Source organism: Schistocerca americana, chromosome 2, assembly GCF_021461395.2.
Source record: "Schistocerca americana isolate TAMUIC-IGC-003095 chromosome 2, iqSchAmer2.1, whole genome shotgun sequence".
Classification (NCBI taxonomy): domain Eukaryota; kingdom Metazoa; phylum Arthropoda; class Insecta; order Orthoptera; family Acrididae; genus Schistocerca; species Schistocerca americana.
In genome coordinates, this window is record NC_060120.1 from 251,200,133 (window position 1) to 251,216,103 (window position 15,971).

Sequence of the window (15,971 nt, forward strand, 5' to 3'; positions counted from 1 at the left end):
AATAACGCGAAGGTCGTGGGTTCGATCCCCCCACGGGCCACTACTCTTTTACTACTACGAAAAGGCAGCGCCGATTTCAGCTGGCGAGTGTGATGACCAAAAGATCATCACCCTGCGTGGAAGTTGATAGAGGATCCGAACCCGACTCGTCGGGAAGCGCTACAGCATTCACTCGGCAATGGCCATAATATCTTGAATACACTGGTTCTCAACCGATAAAGAGAAAATGAAAGAAAATGTCCGATTGCCGATGCGTACCAACTTTGGCCCTTGTTAGTACTTGGGCGGGTGAGCGCATGGGAACACAGGGCACTATTGGCACTTTTACTTCCTATTTTTGTTTCTCCTTTCTTTTCGGAGCTACAGCCCGATTCGGTCAGGGAGACGCCACCGTGAAATGAAGGGGGCGTGCTGTGTGTCCATCGCCTCGCCTCTCCTTACCTCTCTCAGTCGTTTCTCGTGCTTGTCGTTTTGATATAGGCCGATTTGAGAGCGTCAGCTCTCGCGTCAGCTGAGCAAAGTCGAGACAAGTCGAGACACACTAAGGGCTGGTATGCAGCGAGTAAGAGGGCGTGGCAAAAGTACTCATACGCGAAATTAAAAGCCTGCTGCGGCGGCCGGGAATCGAACCCGGATCAACTGCTTGGAAGGCAACTATGCTGACCATTACACCACCACCGCACAACCGAGCGCCCCGCCTCCGCGCTGTGTCGGCGTCCCGCCTGTCGGCAGCGGCCGAAGGTGATCATACCTGGCAGGCGCATTTCGAGGTAGGCTAGGGGAGCACATCCACACGCATTCGGACAGCGTATCCGCGCACATTTCGCATCCTTTGGCAAGAGTCGGCGCCGGCGACGCAAGAGTACGCAGAGGACCGCGTTCTGGCGGCATTTTTAAGCAGTGCAGTGCAGGATTCAGCGTCTGCAGCATCTTCTCCACAGAATGCTACGGCGCTTGACAGCAGTCCCACTTTCCCTTGAGACATCTGCTCGGGAAGCAGCGTGAGGTTACCGCTGGCCCGAGCATCGGTGGTTCAGTGGTAGAATGCTCGCCTGCCACGCGGGCGGCCCGGGTTCGATTCCCGGCCGATGCATCGTTTTGCTTTTCCCGCGATAATGCTGCCGCGTGGCTTGCGCGCTTGAGATGCACGATCCACAAGAATGTATGGCTGGGTTCCCTTGAGAAGAACCGAGAACGCAGCACTCGCGGGTCCCCGCTAGGACGCCCGCATCATGTTCTACAGACTAGCGTCGGCCTGGCCTCACAAGTTGCTGGGTCCGGGTGCCTCCGAGGCACTGAACTTTAACGACAAGGAGTGCTGCCTATCGTTGCAACAGCTGCAGCAGCACCGCAATCAACTGGGCCGGCAGTGCACGTGTAGCAACAGAACACGTTATCCAGGAAGTACAGTGTCTCTACGTCTAATATTGGGTACGGTATTTACCTAGTTTCCGGGACAAGCGGTGCACCCGTGCCTCGGTAGCGCAGTAGGCAGCGCGTAAGTCTCATAATCTTAAGGTCGTGAGTTCGATCCTCACCCGGGGCATTTAGTTTTCTGTGACTGATGGTGGTGCTGTTGCTAAGGCGCCAACGTATTTCTTGTTTGTTATCCACAACGTTTCAACGCTTCAGCGGGAAAATGTTCACTTCCTGTTATTGCTACTTACAGCTTCCCTTTTCCTCTTCTCCCAGCAGAGCATGAAGCCAAAAGCATTGCTCTGCGACGTTTGAGGTGCGCGCCTTGCCAGTCAGTATGTGCAAAGATGTTCGCAAAGAGAGAGGGGCGCCGACGCGGCACTCGACGCGAAATGCGACAAGCGACCGTACGAACGGTCGAACGGAACGGCCACATCCGATGTGGTCTAGTGGCTAGGATACCTGGCTTTCACCCAGGAGGCCCGGGTTCGATTCCCGGTACCGGAACGGAATTTTTTCCACACGAATCGTGACAAGTTTGAGCTGTCCGAGCGGCCGTTTCCCGTCCTGCTCGCAATGTAGCTACTGTTTCGTGACCGTCAGCAGAATATAGACTAGGGAAGCAGACACACGACGACCATAGAAATGGTGTATGGCTTCATGCCACCTGTTTCCAGCGTAGGGCTGAGCAAACGCATCTGCCCAGGCCCGTTAGCTCAGTTGGTTAGAGCGTCGTGCTAATAACGCGAAGGTCGTGGGTTCGATCCCCCCACGGGCCACTACTCTTTTACTACTACGAAAAGGCAGCGCCGATTTCAGCTGGCGAGTGTGATGACCAAAAGATCATCACCCTGCGTGGAAGTTGATAGAGGATCCGAACCCGACTCGTCGGGAAGCGCTACAGCATTCACTCGGCAATGGCCATAATATCTTGAATACACTGGTTCTCAACCGATAAAGAGAAAATGAAAGAAAATGTCCGATTGCCGATGCGTACCAACTTTGGCCCTTGTTAGTACTTGGGCGGGTGAGCGCATGGGAACACAGGGCACTATTGGCACTTTTACTTCCTATTTTTGTTTCTCCTTTCTTTTCGGAGCTACAGCCCGATTCGGTCAGGGAGACGCCACCGTGAAATGAAGGGGGCGTGCTGTGTGTCCATCGCCTCGCCTCTCCTTACCTCTCTCAGTCGTTTCTCGTGCTTGTCGTTTTGATATAGGCCGATTTGAGAGCGTCAGCTCTCGCGTCAGCTGAGCAAAGTCGAGACAAGTCGAGACACACTAAGGGCTGGTATGCAGCGAGTAAGAGGGCGTGGCAAAAGTACTCATACGCGAAATTAAAAGCCTGCTGCGGCGGCCGGGAATCGAACCCGGATCAACTGCTTGGAAGGCAACTATGCTGACCATTACACCACCACCGCACAACCGAGCGCCCCGCCTCCGCGCTGTGTCGGCGTCCCGCCTGTCGGCAGCGGCCGAAGGTGATCATACCTGGCAGGCGCATTTCGAGGTAGGCTAGGGGAGCACATCCACACGCATTCGGACAGCGTATCCGCGCACATTTCGCATCCTTTGGCAAGAGTCGGCGCCGGCGACGCAAGAGTACGCAGAGGACCGCGTTCTGGCGGCATTTTTAGGCAGTGCAGTGCAGGATTCAGCGTCTGCAGCATCTTCTCCACAGAATGCTACGGCGCTTGACAGCAGTCCCACTTTCCCTTGAGACATCTGCTCGGGAAGCAGCGTGAGGTTACCGCTGGCCCGAGCATCGGTGGTTCAGTGGTAGAATGCTCGCCTGCCACGCGGGCGGCCCGGGTTCGATTCCCGGCCGATGCATCGTTTTGCTTTTCCCGCGATAATGCTGCCGCGTGGCTTGCGCGCTTGAGATGCACGATCCACAAGAATGTATGGCTGGGTTCCCTTGAGAAGAACCGAGAACGCAGCACTCGCGGGTCCCCGCTAGGACGCCCGCATCATGTTCTACAGACTAGCGTCGGCCTGGCCTCACAAGTTGCTGGGTCCGGGTGCCTCCGAGGCACTGAACTTTAACGACAAGGAGTGCTGCCTATCGTTGCAACAGCTGCAGCAGCACCGCAATCAACTGGGCCGGCAGTGCACGTGTAGCAACAGAACACGTTATCCAGGAAGTACAGTGTCTCTACGTCTAATATTGGGTACGGTATTTACCTAGTTTCCGGGACAAGCGGTGCACCCGTGCCTCGGTAGCGCAGTAGGCAGCGCGTAAGTCTCATAATCTTAAGGTCGTGAGTTCGATCCTCACCCGGGGCATTTAGTTTTCTGTGACTGATGGTGGTGCTGTTGCTAAGGCGCCAACGTATTTCTTGTTTGTTATCCACAACGTTTCAACGCTTCAGCGGGAAAATGTTCACTTCCTGTTATTGCTACTTACAGCTTCCCTTTTCCTCTTCTCCCAGCAGAGCATGAAGCCAAAAGCATTGCTCTGCGACGTTTGAGGTGCGCGCCTTGCCAGTCAGTATGTGCAAAGATGTTCGCAAAGAGAGAGGGGCGCCGACGCGGCACTCGACGCGAAATGCGACAAGCGACCGTACGAACGGTCGAACGGAACGGCCACATCCGATGTGGTCTAGTGGCTAGGATACCTGGCTTTCACCCAGGAGGCCCGGGTTCGATTCCCGGTACCGGAACGGAATTTTTTCCACACGAATCGTGACAAGTTTGAGCTGTCCGAGCGGCCGTTTCCCGTCCTGCTCGCAATGTAGCTACTGTTTCGTGACCGTCAGCAGAATATAGACTAGGGAAGCAGACACACGACGACCATAGAAATGGTGTATGGCTTCATGCCACCTGTTTCCAGCGTAGGGCTGAGCAAACGCATCTGCCCAGGCCCGTTAGCTCAGTTGGTTAGAGCGTCGTGCTAATAACGCGAAGGTCGTGGGTTCGATCCCCCCACGGGCCACTACTCTTTTACTACTACGAAAAGGCAGCGCCGATTTCAGCTGGCGAGTGTGATGACCAAAAGATCATCACCCTGCGTGGAAGTTGATAGAGGATCCGAACCCGACTCGTCGGGAAGCGCTACAGCATTCACTCGGCAATGGCCATAATATCTTGAATACACTGGTTCTCAACCGATAAAGAGAAAATGAAAGAAAATGTCCGATTGCCGATGCGTACCAACTTTGGCCCTTGTTAGTACTTGGGCGGGTGAGCGCATGGGAACACAGGGCACTATTGGCACTTTTACTTCCTATTTTTGTTTCTCCTTTCTTTTCGGAGCTACAGCCCGATTCGGTCAGGGAGACGCCACCGTGAAATGAAGGGGGCGTGCTGTGTGTCCATCGCCTCGCCTCTCCTTACCTCTCTCAGTCGTTTCTCGTGCTTGTCGTTTTGATATAGGCCGATTTGAGAGCGTCAGCTCTCGCGTCAGCTGAGCAAAGTCGAGACAAGTCGAGACACACTAAGGGCTGGTATGCAGCGAGTAAGAGGGCGTGGCAAAAGTACTCATACGCGAAATTAAAAGCCTGCTGCGGCGGCCGGGAATCGAACCCGGATCAACTGCTTGGAAGGCAACTATGCTGACCATTACACCACCACCGCACAACCGAGCGCCCCGCCTCCGCGCTGTGTCGGCGTCCCGCCTGTCGGCAGCGGCCGAAGGTGATCATACCTGGCAGGCGCATTTCGAGGTAGGCTAGGGGAGCACATCCACACGCATTCGGACAGCGTATCCGCGCACATTTCGCATCCTTTGGCAAGAGTCGGCGCCGGCGACGCAAGAGTACGCAGAGGACCGCGTTCTGGCGGCATTTTTAAGCAGTGCAGTGCAGGATTCAGCGTCTGCAGCATCTTCTCCACAGAATGCTACGGCGCTTGACAGCAGTCCCACTTTCCCTTGAGACATCTGCTCGGGAAGCAGCGTGAGGTTACCGCTGGCCCGAGCATCGGTGGTTCAGTGGTAGAATGCTCGCCTGCCACGCGGGCGGCCCGGGTTCGATTCCCGGCCGATGCATCGTTTTGCTTTTCCCGCGATAATGCTGCCGCGTGGCTTGCGCGCTTGAGATGCACGATCCACAAGAATGTATGGCTGGGTTCCCTTGAGAAGAACCGAGAACGCAGCACTCGCGGGTCCCCGCTAGGACGCCCGCATCATGTTCTACAGACTAGCGTCGGCCTGGCCTCACAAGTTGCTGGGTCCGGGTGCCTCCGAGGCACTGAACTTTAACGACAAGGAGTGCTGCCTATCGTTGCAACAGCTGCAGCAGCACCGCAATCAACTGGGCCGGCAGTGCACGTGTAGCAACAGAACACGTTATCCAGGAAGTACAGTGTCTCTACGTCTAATATTGGGTACGGTATTTACCTAGTTTCCGGGACAAGCGGTGCACCCGTGCCTCGGTAGCGCAGTAGGCAGCGCGTAAGTCTCATAATCTTAAGGTCGTGAGTTCGATCCTCACCCGGGGCATTTAGTTTTCTGTGACTGATGGTGGTGCTGTTGCTAAGGCGCCAACGTATTTCTTGTTTGTTATCCACAACGTTTCAACGCTTCAGCGGGAAAATGTTCACTTCCTGTTATTGCTACTTACAGCTTCCCTTTTCCTCTTCTCCCAGCAGAGCATGAAGCCAAAAGCATTGCTCTGCGACGTTTGAGGTGCGCGCCTTGCCAGTCAGTATGTGCAAAGATGTTCGCAAAGAGAGAGGGGCGCCGACGCGGCACTCGACGCGAAATGCGACAAGCGACCGTACGAACGGTCGAACGGAACGGCCACATCCGATGTGGTCTAGTGGCTAGGATACCTGGCTTTCACCCAGGAGGCCCGGGTTCGATTCCCGGTACCGGAACGGAATTTTTTCCACACGAATCGTGACAAGTTTGAGCTGTCCGAGCGGCCGTTTCCCGTCCTGCTCGCAATGTAGCTACTGTTTCGTGACCGTCAGCAGAATATAGACTAGGGAAGCAGACACACGACGACCATAGAAATGGTGTATGGCTTCATGCCACCTGTTTCCAGCGTAGGGCTGAGCAAACGCATCTGCCCAGGCCCGTTAGCTCAGTTGGTTAGAGCGTCGTGCTAATAACGCGAAGGTCGTGGGTTCGATCCCCCCACGGGCCACTACTCTTTTACTACTACGAAAAGGCAGCGCCGATTTCAGCTGGCGAGTGTGATGACCAAAAGATCATCACCCTGCGTGGAAGTTGATAGAGGATCCGAACCCGACTCGTCGGGAAGCGCTACAGCATTCACTCGGCAATGGCCATAATATCTTGAATACACTGGTTCTCAACCGATAAAGAGAAAATGAAAGAAAATGTCCGATTGCCGATGCGTACCAACTTTGGCCCTTGTTAGTACTTGGGCGGGTGAGCGCATGGGAACACAGGGCACTATTGGCACTTTTACTTCCTATTTTTGTTTCTCCTTTCTTTTCGGAGCTACAGCCCGATTCGGTCAGGGAGACGCCACCGTGAAATGAAGGGGGCGTGCTGTGTGTCCATCGCCTCGCCTCTCCTTACCTCTCTCAGTCGTTTCTCGTGCTTGTCGTTTTGATATAGGCCGATTTGAGAGCGTCAGCTCTCGCGTCAGCTGAGCAAAGTCGAGACAAGTCGAGACACACTAAGGGCTGGTATGCAGCGAGTAAGAGGGCGTGGCAAAAGTACTCATACGCGAAATTAAAAGCCTGCTGCGGCGGCCGGGAATCGAACCCGGATCAACTGCTTGGAAGGCAACTATGCTGACCATTACACCACCACCGCACAACCGAGCGCCCCGCCTCCGCGCTGTGTCGGCGTCCCGCCTGTCGGCAGCGGCCGAAGGTGATCATACCTGGCAGGCGCATTTCGAGGTAGGCTAGGGGAGCACATCCACACGCATTCGGACAGCGTATCCGCGCACATTTCGCATCCTTTGGCAAGAGTCGGCGCCGGCGACGCAAGAGTACGCAGAGGACCGCGTTCTGGCGGCATTTTTAGGCAGTGCAGTGCAGGATTCAGCGTCTGCAGCATCTTCTCCACAGAATGCTACGGCGCTTGACAGCAGTCCCACTTTCCCTTGAGACATCTGCTCGGGAAGCAGCGTGAGGTTACCGCTGGCCCGAGCATCGGTGGTTCAGTGGTAGAATGCTCGCCTGCCACGCGGGCGGCCCGGGTTCGATTCCCGGCCGATGCATCGTTTTGCTTTTCCCGCGATAATGCTGCCGCGTGGCTTGCGCGCTTGAGATGCACGATCCACAAGAATGTATGGCTGGGTTCCCTTGAGAAGAACCGAGAACGCAGCACTCGCGGGTCCCCGCTAGGACGCCCGCATCATGTTCTACAGACTAGCGTCGGCCTGGCCTCACAAGTTGCTGGGTCCGGGTGCCTCCGAGGCACTGAACTTTAACGACAAGGAGTGCTGCCTATCGTTGCAACAGCTGCAGCAGCACCGCAATCAACTGGGCCGGCAGTGCACGTGTAGCAACAGAACACGTTATCCAGGAAGTACAGTGTCTCTACGTCTAATATTGGGTACGGTATTTACCTAGTTTCCGGGACAAGCGGTGCACCCGTGCCTCGGTAGCGCAGTAGGCAGCGCGTAAGTCTCATAATCTTAAGGTCGTGAGTTCGATCCTCACCCGGGGCATTTAGTTTTCTGTGACTGATGGTGGTGCTGTTGCTAAGGCGCCAACGTATTTCTTGTTTGTTATCCACAACGTTTCAACGCTTCAGCGGGAAAATGTTCACTTCCTGTTATTGCTACTTACAGCTTCCCTTTTCCTCTTCTCCCAGCAGAGCATGAAGCCAAAAGCATTGCTCTGCGACGTTTGAGGTGCGCGCCTTGCCAGTCAGTATGTGCAAAGATGTTCGCAAAGAGAGAGGGGCGCCGACGCGGCACTCGACGCGAAATGCGACAAGCGACCGTACGAACGGTCGAACGGAACGGCCACATCCGATGTGGTCTAGTGGCTAGGATACCTGGCTTTCACCCAGGAGGCCCGGGTTCGATTCCCGGTACCGGAACGGAATTTTTTCCACACGAATCGTGACAAGTTTGAGCTGTCCGAGCGGCCGTTTCCCGTCCTGCTCGCAATGTAGCTACTGTTTCGTGACCGTCAGCAGAATATAGACTAGGGAAGCAGACACACGACGACCATAGAAATGGTGTATGGCTTCATGCCACCTGTTTCCAGCGTAGGGCTGAGCAAACGCATCTGCCCAGGCCCGTTAGCTCAGTTGGTTAGAGCGTCGTGCTAATAACGCGAAGGTCGTGGGTTCGATCCCCCCACGGGCCACTACTCTTTTACTACTACGAAAAGGCAGCGCCGATTTCAGCTGGCGAGTGTGATGACCAAAAGATCATCACCCTGCGTGGAAGTTGATAGAGGATCCGAACCCGACTCGTCGGGAAGCGCTACAGCATTCACTCGGCAATGGCCATAATATCTTGAATACACTGGTTCTCAACCGATAAAGAGAAAATGAAAGAAAATGTCCGATTGCCGATGCGTACCAACTTTGGCCCTTGTTAGTACTTGGGCGGGTGAGCGCATGGGAACACAGGGCACTATTGGCACTTTTACTTCCTATTTTTGTTTCTCCTTTCTTTTCGGAGCTACAGCCCGATTCGGTCAGGGAGACGCCACCGTGAAATGAAGGGGGCGTGCTGTGTGTCCATCGCCTCGCCTCTCCTTACCTCTCTCAGTCGTTTCTCGTGCTTGTCGTTTTGATATAGGCCGATTTGAGAGCGTCAGCTCTCGCGTCAGCTGAGCAAAGTCGAGACAAGTCGAGACACACTAAGGGCTGGTATGCAGCGAGTAAGAGGGCGTGGCAAAAGTACTCATACGCGAAATTAAAAGCCTGCTGCGGCGGCCGGGAATCGAACCCGGATCAACTGCTTGGAAGGCAACTATGCTGACCATTACACCACCACCGCACAACCGAGCGCCCCGCCTCCGCGCTGTGTCGGCGTCCCGCCTGTCGGCAGCGGCCGAAGGTGATCATACCTGGCAGGCGCATTTCGAGGTAGGCTAGGGGAGCACATCCACACGCATTCGGACAGCGTATCCGCGCACATTTCGCATCCTTTGGCAAGAGTCGGCGCCGGCGACGCAAGAGTACGCAGAGGACCGCGTTCTGGCGGCATTTTTAAGCAGTGCAGTGCAGGATTCAGCGTCTGCAGCATCTTCTCCACAGAATGCTACGGCGCTTGACAGCAGTCCCACTTTCCCTTGAGACATCTGCTCGGGAAGCAGCGTGAGGTTACCGCTGGCCCGAGCATCGGTGGTTCAGTGGTAGAATGCTCGCCTGCCACGCGGGCGGCCCGGGTTCGATTCCCGGCCGATGCATCGTTTTGCTTTTCCCGCGATAATGCTGCCGCGTGGCTTGCGCGCTTGAGATGCACGATCCACAAGAATGTATGGCTGGGTTCCCTTGAGAAGAACCGAGAACGCAGCACTCGCGGGTCCCCGCTAGGACGCCCGCATCATGTTCTACAGACTAGCGTCGGCCTGGCCTCACAAGTTGCTGGGTCCGGGTGCCTCCGAGGCACTGAACTTTAACGACAAGGAGTGCTGCCTATCGTTGCAACAGCTGCAGCAGCACCGCAATCAACTGGGCCGGCAGTGCACGTGTAGCAACAGAACACGTTATCCAGGAAGTACAGTGTCTCTACGTCTAATATTGGGTACGGTATTTACCTAGTTTCCGGGACAAGCGGTGCACCCGTGCCTCGGTAGCGCAGTAGGCAGCGCGTAAGTCTCATAATCTTAAGGTCGTGAGTTCGATCCTCACCCGGGGCATTTAGTTTTCTGTGACTGATGGTGGTGCTGTTGCTAAGGCGCCAACGTATTTCTTGTTTGTTATCCACAACGTTTCAACGCTTCAGCGGGAAAATGTTCACTTCCTGTTATTGCTACTTACAGCTTCCCTTTTCCTCTTCTCCCAGCAGAGCATGAAGCCAAAAGCATTGCTCTGCGACGTTTGAGGTGCGCGCCTTGCCAGTCAGTATGTGCAAAGATGTTCGCAAAGAGAGAGGGGCGCCGACGCGGCACTCGACGCGAAATGCGACAAGCGACCGTACGAACGGTCGAACGGAACGGCCACATCCGATGTGGTCTAGTGGCTAGGATACCTGGCTTTCACCCAGGAGGCCCGGGTTCGATTCCCGGTACCGGAACGGAATTTTTTCCACACGAATCGTGACAAGTTTGAGCTGTCCGAGCGGCCGTTTCCCGTCCTGCTCGCAATGTAGCTACTGTTTCGTGACCGTCAGCAGAATATAGACTAGGGAAGCAGACACACGACGACCATAGAAATGGTGTATGGCTTCATGCCACCTGTTTCCAGCGTAGGGCTGAGCAAACGCATCTGCCCAGGCCCGTTAGCTCAGTTGGTTAGAGCGTCGTGCTAATAACGCGAAGGTCGTGGGTTCGATCCCCCCACGGGCCACTACTCTTTTACTACTACGAAAAGGCAGCGCCGATTTCAGCTGGCGAGTGTGATGACCAAAAGATCATCACCCTGCGTGGAAGTTGATAGAGGATCCGAACCCGACTCGTCGGGAAGCGCTACAGCATTCACTCGGCAATGGCCATAATATCTTGAATACACTGGTTCTCAACCGATAAAGAGAAAATGAAAGAAAATGTCCGATTGCCGATGCGTACCAACTTTGGCCCTTGTTAGTACTTGGGCGGGTGAGCGCATGGGAACACAGGGCACTATTGGCACTTTTACTTCCTATTTTTGTTTCTCCTTTCTTTTCGGAGCTACAGCCCGATTCGGTCAGGGAGACGCCACCGTGAAATGAAGGGGGCGTGCTGTGTGTCCATCGCCTCGCCTCTCCTTACCTCTCTCAGTCGTTTCTCGTGCTTGTCGTTTTGATATAGGCCGATTTGAGAGCGTCAGCTCTCGCGTCAGCTGAGCAAAGTCGAGACAAGTCGAGACACACTAAGGGCTGGTATGCAGCGAGTAAGAGGGCGTGGCAAAAGTACTCATACGCGAAATTAAAAGCCTGCTGCGGCGGCCGGGAATCGAACCCGGATCAACTGCTTGGAAGGCAACTATGCTGACCATTACACCACCACCGCACAACCGAGCGCCCCGCCTCCGCGCTGTGTCGGCGTCCCGCCTGTCGGCAGCGGCCGAAGGTGATCATACCTGGCAGGCGCATTTCGAGGTAGGCTAGGGGAGCACATCCACACGCATTCGGACAGCGTATCCGCGCACATTTCGCATCCTTTGGCAAGAGTCGGCGCCGGCGACGCAAGAGTACGCAGAGGACCGCGTTCTGGCGGCATTTTTAGGCAGTGCAGTGCAGGATTCAGCGTCTGCAGCATCTTCTCCACAGAATGCTACGGCGCTTGACAGCAGTCCCACTTTCCCTTGAGACATCTGCTCGGGAAGCAGCGTGAGGTTACCGCTGGCCCGAGCATCGGTGGTTCAGTGGTAGAATGCTCGCCTGCCACGCGGGCGGCCCGGGTTCGATTCCCGGCCGATGCATCGTTTTGCTTTTCCCGCGATAATGCTGCCGCGTGGCTTGCGCGCTTGAGATGCACGATCCACAAGAATGTATGGCTGGGTTCCCTTGAGAAGAACCGAGAACGCAGCACTCGCGGGTCCCCGCTAGGACGCCCGCATCATGTTCTACAGACTAGCGTCGGCCTGGCCTCACAAGTTGCTGGGTCCGGGTGCCTCCGAGGCACTGAACTTTAACGACAAGGAGTGCTGCCTATCGTTGCAACAGCTGCAGCAGCACCGCAATCAACTGGGCCGGCAGTGCACGTGTAGCAACAGAACACGTTATCCAGGAAGTACAGTGTCTCTACGTCTAATATTGGGTACGGTATTTACCTAGTTTCCGGGACAAGCGGTGCACCCGTGCCTCGGTAGCGCAGTAGGCAGCGCGTAAGTCTCATAATCTTAAGGTCGTGAGTTCGATCCTCACCCGGGGCATTTAGTTTTCTGTGACTGATGGTGGTGCTGTTGCTAAGGCGCCAACGTATTTCTTGTTTGTTATCCACAACGTTTCAACGCTTCAGCGGGAAAATGTTCACTTCCTGTTATTGCTACTTACAGCTTCCCTTTTCCTCTTCTCCCAGCAGAGCATGAAGCCAAAAGCATTGCTCTGCGACGTTTGAGGTGCGCGCCTTGCCAGTCAGTATGTGCAAAGATGTTCGCAAAGAGAGAGGGGCGCCGACGCGGCACTCGACGCGAAATGCGACAAGCGACCGTACGAACGGTCGAACGGAACGGCCACATCCGATGTGGTCTAGTGGCTAGGATACCTGGCTTTCACCCAGGAGGCCCGGGTTCGATTCCCGGTACCGGAACGGAATTTTTTCCACACGAATCGTGACAAGTTTGAGCTGTCCGAGCGGCCGTTTCCCGTCCTGCTCGCAATGTAGCTACTGTTTCGTGACCGTCAGCAGAATATAGACTAGGGAAGCAGACACACGACGACCATAGAAATGGTGTATGGCTTCATGCCACCTGTTTCCAGCGTAGGGCTGAGCAAACGCATCTGCCCAGGCCCGTTAGCTCAGTTGGTTAGAGCGTCGTGCTAATAACGCGAAGGTCGTGGGTTCGATCCCCCCACGGGCCACTACTCTTTTACTACTACGAAAAGGCAGCGCCGATTTCAGCTGGCGAGTGTGATGACCAAAAGATCATCACCCTGCGTGGAAGTTGATAGAGGATCCGAACCCGACTCGTCGGGAAGCGCTACAGCATTCACTCGGCAATGGCCATAATATCTTGAATACACTGGTTCTCAACCGATAAAGAGAAAATGAAAGAAAATGTCCGATTGCCGATGCGTACCAACTTTGGCCCTTGTTAGTACTTGGGCGGGTGAGCGCATGGGAACACAGGGCACTATTGGCACTTTTACTTCCTATTTTTGTTTCTCCTTTCTTTTCGGAGCTACAGCCCGATTCGGTCAGGGAGACGCCACCGTGAAATGAAGGGGGCGTGCTGTGTGTCCATCGCCTCGCCTCTCCTTACCTCTCTCAGTCGTTTCTCGTGCTTGTCGTTTTGATATAGGCCGATTTGAGAGCGTCAGCTCTCGCGTCAGCTGAGCAAAGTCGAGACAAGTCGAGACACACTAAGGGCTGGTATGCAGCGAGTAAGAGGGCGTGGCAAAAGTACTCATACGCGAAATTAAAAGCCTGCTGCGGCGGCCGGGAATCGAACCCGGATCAACTGCTTGGAAGGCAACTATGCTGACCATTACACCACCACCGCACAACCGAGCGCCCCGCCTCCGCGCTGTGTCGGCGTCCCGCCTGTCGGCAGCGGCCGAAGGTGATCATACCTGGCAGGCGCATTTCGAGGTAGGCTAGGGGAGCACATCCACACGCATTCGGACAGCGTATCCGCGCACATTTCGCATCCTTTGGCAAGAGTCGGCGCCGGCGACGCAAGAGTACGCAGAGGACCGCGTTCTGGCGGCATTTTTAGGCAGTGCAGTGCAGGATTCAGCGTCTGCAGCATCTTCTCCACAGAATGCTACGGCGCTTGACAGCAGTCCCACTTTCCCTTGAGACATCTGCTCGGGAAGCAGCGTGAGGTTACCGCTGGCCCGAGCATCGGTGGTTCAGTGGTAGAATGCTCGCCTGCCACGCGGGCGGCCCGGGTTCGATTCCCGGCCGATGCATCGTTTTGCTTTTCCCGCGATAATGCTGCCGCGTGGCTTGCGCGCTTGAGATGCACGATCCACAAGAATGTATGGCTGGGTTCCCTTGAGAAGAACCGAGAACGCAGCACTCGCGGGTCCCCGCTAGGACGCCCGCATCATGTTCTACAGACTAGCGTCGGCCTGGCCTCACAAGTTGCTGGGTCCGGGTGCCTCCGAGGCACTGAACTTTAACGACAAGGAGTGCTGCCTATCGTTGCAACAGCTGCAGCAGCACCGCAATCAACTGGGCCGGCAGTGCACGTGTAGCAACAGAACACGTTATCCAGGAAGTACAGTGTCTCTACGTCTAATATTGGGTACGGTATTTACCTAGTTTCCGGGACAAGCGGTGCACCCGTGCCTCGGTAGCGCAGTAGGCAGCGCGTAAGTCTCATAATCTTAAGGTCGTGAGTTCGATCCTCACCCGGGGCATTTAGTTTTCTGTGACTGATGGTGGTGCTGTTGCTAAGGCGCCAACGTATTTCTTGTTTGTTATCCACAACGTTTCAACGCTTCAGCGGGAAAATGTTCACTTCCTGTTATTGCTACTTACAGCTTCCCTTTTCCTCTTCTCCCAGCAGAGCATGAAGCCAAAAGCATTGCTCTGCGACGTTTGAGGTGCGCGCCTTGCCAGTCAGTATGTGCAAAGATGTTCGCAAAGAGAGAGGGGCGCCGACGCGGCACTCGACGCGAAATGCGACAAGCGACCGTACGAACGGTCGAACGGAACGGCCACATCCGATGTGGTCTAGTGGCTAGGATACCTGGCTTTCACCCAGGAGGCCCGGGTTCGATTCCCGGTACCGGAACGGAATTTTTTCCACACGAATCGTGACAAGTTTGAGCTGTCCGAGCGGCCGTTTCCCGTCCTGCTCGCAATGTAGCTACTGTTTCGTGACCGTCAGCAGAATATAGACTAGGGAAGCAGACACACGACGACCATAGAAATGGTGTATGGCTTCATGCCACCTGTTTCCAGCGTAGGGCTGAGCAAACGCATCTGCCCAGGCCCGTTAGCTCAGTTGGTTAGAGCGTCGTGCTAATAACGCGAAGGTCGTGGGTTCGATCCCCCCACGGGCCACTACTCTTTTACTACTACGAAAAGGCAGCGCCGATTTCAGCTGGCGAGTGTGATGACCAAAAGATCATCACCCTGCGTGGAAGTTGATAGAGGATCCGAACCCGACTCGTCGGGAAGCGCTACAGCATTCACTCGGCAATGGCCATAATATCTTGAATACACTGGTTCTCAACCGATAAAGAGAAAATGAAAGAAAATGTCCGATTGCCGATGCGTACCAACTTTGGCCCTTGTTAGTACTTGGGCGGGTGAGCGCATGGGAACACAGGGCACTATTGGCACTTTTACTTCCTATTTTTGTTTCTCCTTTCTTTTCGGAGCTACAGCCCGATTCGGTCAGGGAGACGCCACCGTGAAATGAAGGGGGCGTGCTGTGTGTCCATCGCCTCGCCTCTCCTTACCTCTCTCAGTCGTTTCTCGTGCTTGTCGTTTTGATATAGGCCGATTTGAGAGCGTCAGCTCTCGCGTCAGCTGAGCAAAGTCGAGACAAGTCGAGACACACTAAGGGCTGGTATGCAGCGAGTAAGAGGGCGTGGCAAAAGTACTCATACGCGAAATTAAAAGCCTGCTGCGGCGGCCGGGAATCGAACCCGGATCAACTGCTTGGAAGGCAACTATGCTGACCATTACACCACCACCGCACAACCGAGCGCCCCGCCTCCGCGCTGTGTCGGCGTCCCGCCTGTCGGCAGCGGCCGAAGGTGATCATACCTGGCAGGCGCATTTCGAGGTAGGCTAGGGGAGCACATCCACACGCATTCGGACAGCGTATCCGCGCACATCGCGCGGAGCAGCGGAGCGGTTGCGGCTTTGTTTACATCGCGGGGCGGCGCTCAGCGAGTGTTT

General features: G+C 55.3%; 36 non-coding genes across 36 annotated transcripts; 28 read left to right on the forward strand and 8 right to left on the reverse strand.

Moving 5' to 3' along the window:
* Positions 1 to 609: 609 nt before the first annotated feature.
* Trnag-ucc lies at positions 610 to 681 on the reverse strand. Its single transcript has one exon. It is a non-coding gene; the product is annotated as a tRNA-Gly (tRNA).
* A 341-nt stretch (positions 682 to 1,022) lies between these two features.
* Trnag-gcc lies at positions 1,023 to 1,093 on the forward strand. Its single transcript has one exon. It is a non-coding gene; the product is annotated as a tRNA-Gly (tRNA).
* A 380-nt stretch (positions 1,094 to 1,473) lies between these two features.
* Trnam-cau lies at positions 1,474 to 1,546 on the forward strand. Its single transcript has one exon. It is a non-coding gene; the product is annotated as a tRNA-Met (tRNA).
* A 305-nt stretch (positions 1,547 to 1,851) lies between these two features.
* Trnae-uuc lies at positions 1,852 to 1,923 on the forward strand. Its single transcript has one exon. It is a non-coding gene; the product is annotated as a tRNA-Glu (tRNA).
* A 198-nt stretch (positions 1,924 to 2,121) lies between these two features.
* On the forward strand, positions 2,122 to 2,195 carry Trnai-aau. The gene has a single exon. It is a non-coding gene; the product is annotated as a tRNA-Ile (tRNA).
* Positions 2,196 to 2,764: 569 nt separating this feature from the next.
* Positions 2,765 to 2,836, reverse strand: Trnag-ucc. The gene has a single exon. It is a non-coding gene; the product is annotated as a tRNA-Gly (tRNA).
* Positions 2,837 to 3,177: 341 nt separating this feature from the next.
* Positions 3,178 to 3,248, forward strand: Trnag-gcc. The gene has a single exon. It is a non-coding gene; the product is annotated as a tRNA-Gly (tRNA).
* A 380-nt stretch (positions 3,249 to 3,628) lies between these two features.
* Positions 3,629 to 3,701, forward strand: Trnam-cau. The gene has a single exon. It is a non-coding gene; the product is annotated as a tRNA-Met (tRNA).
* Positions 3,702 to 4,006: 305 nt separating this feature from the next.
* Positions 4,007 to 4,078, forward strand: Trnae-uuc. The gene has a single exon. It is a non-coding gene; the product is annotated as a tRNA-Glu (tRNA).
* Positions 4,079 to 4,276: 198 nt separating this feature from the next.
* Positions 4,277 to 4,350, forward strand: Trnai-aau. The gene has a single exon. It is a non-coding gene; the product is annotated as a tRNA-Ile (tRNA).
* Positions 4,351 to 4,919: 569 nt separating this feature from the next.
* Positions 4,920 to 4,991, reverse strand: Trnag-ucc. The gene has a single exon. It is a non-coding gene; the product is annotated as a tRNA-Gly (tRNA).
* Positions 4,992 to 5,332: 341 nt separating this feature from the next.
* Trnag-gcc lies at positions 5,333 to 5,403 on the forward strand. Its single transcript has one exon. It is a non-coding gene; the product is annotated as a tRNA-Gly (tRNA).
* Positions 5,404 to 5,783: 380 nt separating this feature from the next.
* On the forward strand, positions 5,784 to 5,856 carry Trnam-cau. The gene has a single exon. It is a non-coding gene; the product is annotated as a tRNA-Met (tRNA).
* Positions 5,857 to 6,161: 305 nt separating this feature from the next.
* Positions 6,162 to 6,233, forward strand: Trnae-uuc. The gene has a single exon. It is a non-coding gene; the product is annotated as a tRNA-Glu (tRNA).
* A 198-nt stretch (positions 6,234 to 6,431) lies between these two features.
* Trnai-aau lies at positions 6,432 to 6,505 on the forward strand. Its single transcript has one exon. It is a non-coding gene; the product is annotated as a tRNA-Ile (tRNA).
* A 569-nt stretch (positions 6,506 to 7,074) lies between these two features.
* On the reverse strand, positions 7,075 to 7,146 carry Trnag-ucc. Its single transcript has one exon. It is a non-coding gene; the product is annotated as a tRNA-Gly (tRNA).
* Positions 7,147 to 7,487: 341 nt separating this feature from the next.
* On the forward strand, positions 7,488 to 7,558 carry Trnag-gcc. Its single transcript has one exon. It is a non-coding gene; the product is annotated as a tRNA-Gly (tRNA).
* A 380-nt stretch (positions 7,559 to 7,938) lies between these two features.
* Positions 7,939 to 8,011, forward strand: Trnam-cau. The gene has a single exon. It is a non-coding gene; the product is annotated as a tRNA-Met (tRNA).
* A 305-nt stretch (positions 8,012 to 8,316) lies between these two features.
* Positions 8,317 to 8,388, forward strand: Trnae-uuc. Its single transcript has one exon. It is a non-coding gene; the product is annotated as a tRNA-Glu (tRNA).
* A 198-nt stretch (positions 8,389 to 8,586) lies between these two features.
* On the forward strand, positions 8,587 to 8,660 carry Trnai-aau. Its single transcript has one exon. It is a non-coding gene; the product is annotated as a tRNA-Ile (tRNA).
* Positions 8,661 to 9,229: 569 nt separating this feature from the next.
* Positions 9,230 to 9,301, reverse strand: Trnag-ucc. Its single transcript has one exon. It is a non-coding gene; the product is annotated as a tRNA-Gly (tRNA).
* A 341-nt stretch (positions 9,302 to 9,642) lies between these two features.
* Positions 9,643 to 9,713, forward strand: Trnag-gcc. Its single transcript has one exon. It is a non-coding gene; the product is annotated as a tRNA-Gly (tRNA).
* Positions 9,714 to 10,093: 380 nt separating this feature from the next.
* Trnam-cau lies at positions 10,094 to 10,166 on the forward strand. Its single transcript has one exon. It is a non-coding gene; the product is annotated as a tRNA-Met (tRNA).
* Positions 10,167 to 10,471: 305 nt separating this feature from the next.
* Positions 10,472 to 10,543, forward strand: Trnae-uuc. The gene has a single exon. It is a non-coding gene; the product is annotated as a tRNA-Glu (tRNA).
* A 198-nt stretch (positions 10,544 to 10,741) lies between these two features.
* Trnai-aau lies at positions 10,742 to 10,815 on the forward strand. The gene has a single exon. It is a non-coding gene; the product is annotated as a tRNA-Ile (tRNA).
* A 569-nt stretch (positions 10,816 to 11,384) lies between these two features.
* Trnag-ucc lies at positions 11,385 to 11,456 on the reverse strand. Its single transcript has one exon. It is a non-coding gene; the product is annotated as a tRNA-Gly (tRNA).
* Positions 11,457 to 11,797: 341 nt separating this feature from the next.
* Trnag-gcc lies at positions 11,798 to 11,868 on the forward strand. Its single transcript has one exon. It is a non-coding gene; the product is annotated as a tRNA-Gly (tRNA).
* Positions 11,869 to 12,248: 380 nt separating this feature from the next.
* On the forward strand, positions 12,249 to 12,321 carry Trnam-cau. Its single transcript has one exon. It is a non-coding gene; the product is annotated as a tRNA-Met (tRNA).
* Positions 12,322 to 12,626: 305 nt separating this feature from the next.
* Positions 12,627 to 12,698, forward strand: Trnae-uuc. The gene has a single exon. It is a non-coding gene; the product is annotated as a tRNA-Glu (tRNA).
* A 198-nt stretch (positions 12,699 to 12,896) lies between these two features.
* Trnai-aau lies at positions 12,897 to 12,970 on the forward strand. The gene has a single exon. It is a non-coding gene; the product is annotated as a tRNA-Ile (tRNA).
* A 569-nt stretch (positions 12,971 to 13,539) lies between these two features.
* Positions 13,540 to 13,611, reverse strand: Trnag-ucc. Its single transcript has one exon. It is a non-coding gene; the product is annotated as a tRNA-Gly (tRNA).
* A 341-nt stretch (positions 13,612 to 13,952) lies between these two features.
* Trnag-gcc lies at positions 13,953 to 14,023 on the forward strand. The gene has a single exon. It is a non-coding gene; the product is annotated as a tRNA-Gly (tRNA).
* A 380-nt stretch (positions 14,024 to 14,403) lies between these two features.
* On the forward strand, positions 14,404 to 14,476 carry Trnam-cau. The gene has a single exon. It is a non-coding gene; the product is annotated as a tRNA-Met (tRNA).
* Positions 14,477 to 14,781: 305 nt separating this feature from the next.
* Positions 14,782 to 14,853, forward strand: Trnae-uuc. The gene has a single exon. It is a non-coding gene; the product is annotated as a tRNA-Glu (tRNA).
* A 198-nt stretch (positions 14,854 to 15,051) lies between these two features.
* Positions 15,052 to 15,125, forward strand: Trnai-aau. Its single transcript has one exon. It is a non-coding gene; the product is annotated as a tRNA-Ile (tRNA).
* A 569-nt stretch (positions 15,126 to 15,694) lies between these two features.
* On the reverse strand, positions 15,695 to 15,766 carry Trnag-ucc. The gene has a single exon. It is a non-coding gene; the product is annotated as a tRNA-Gly (tRNA).
* Positions 15,767 to 15,971: the final 205 nt, after the last annotated feature.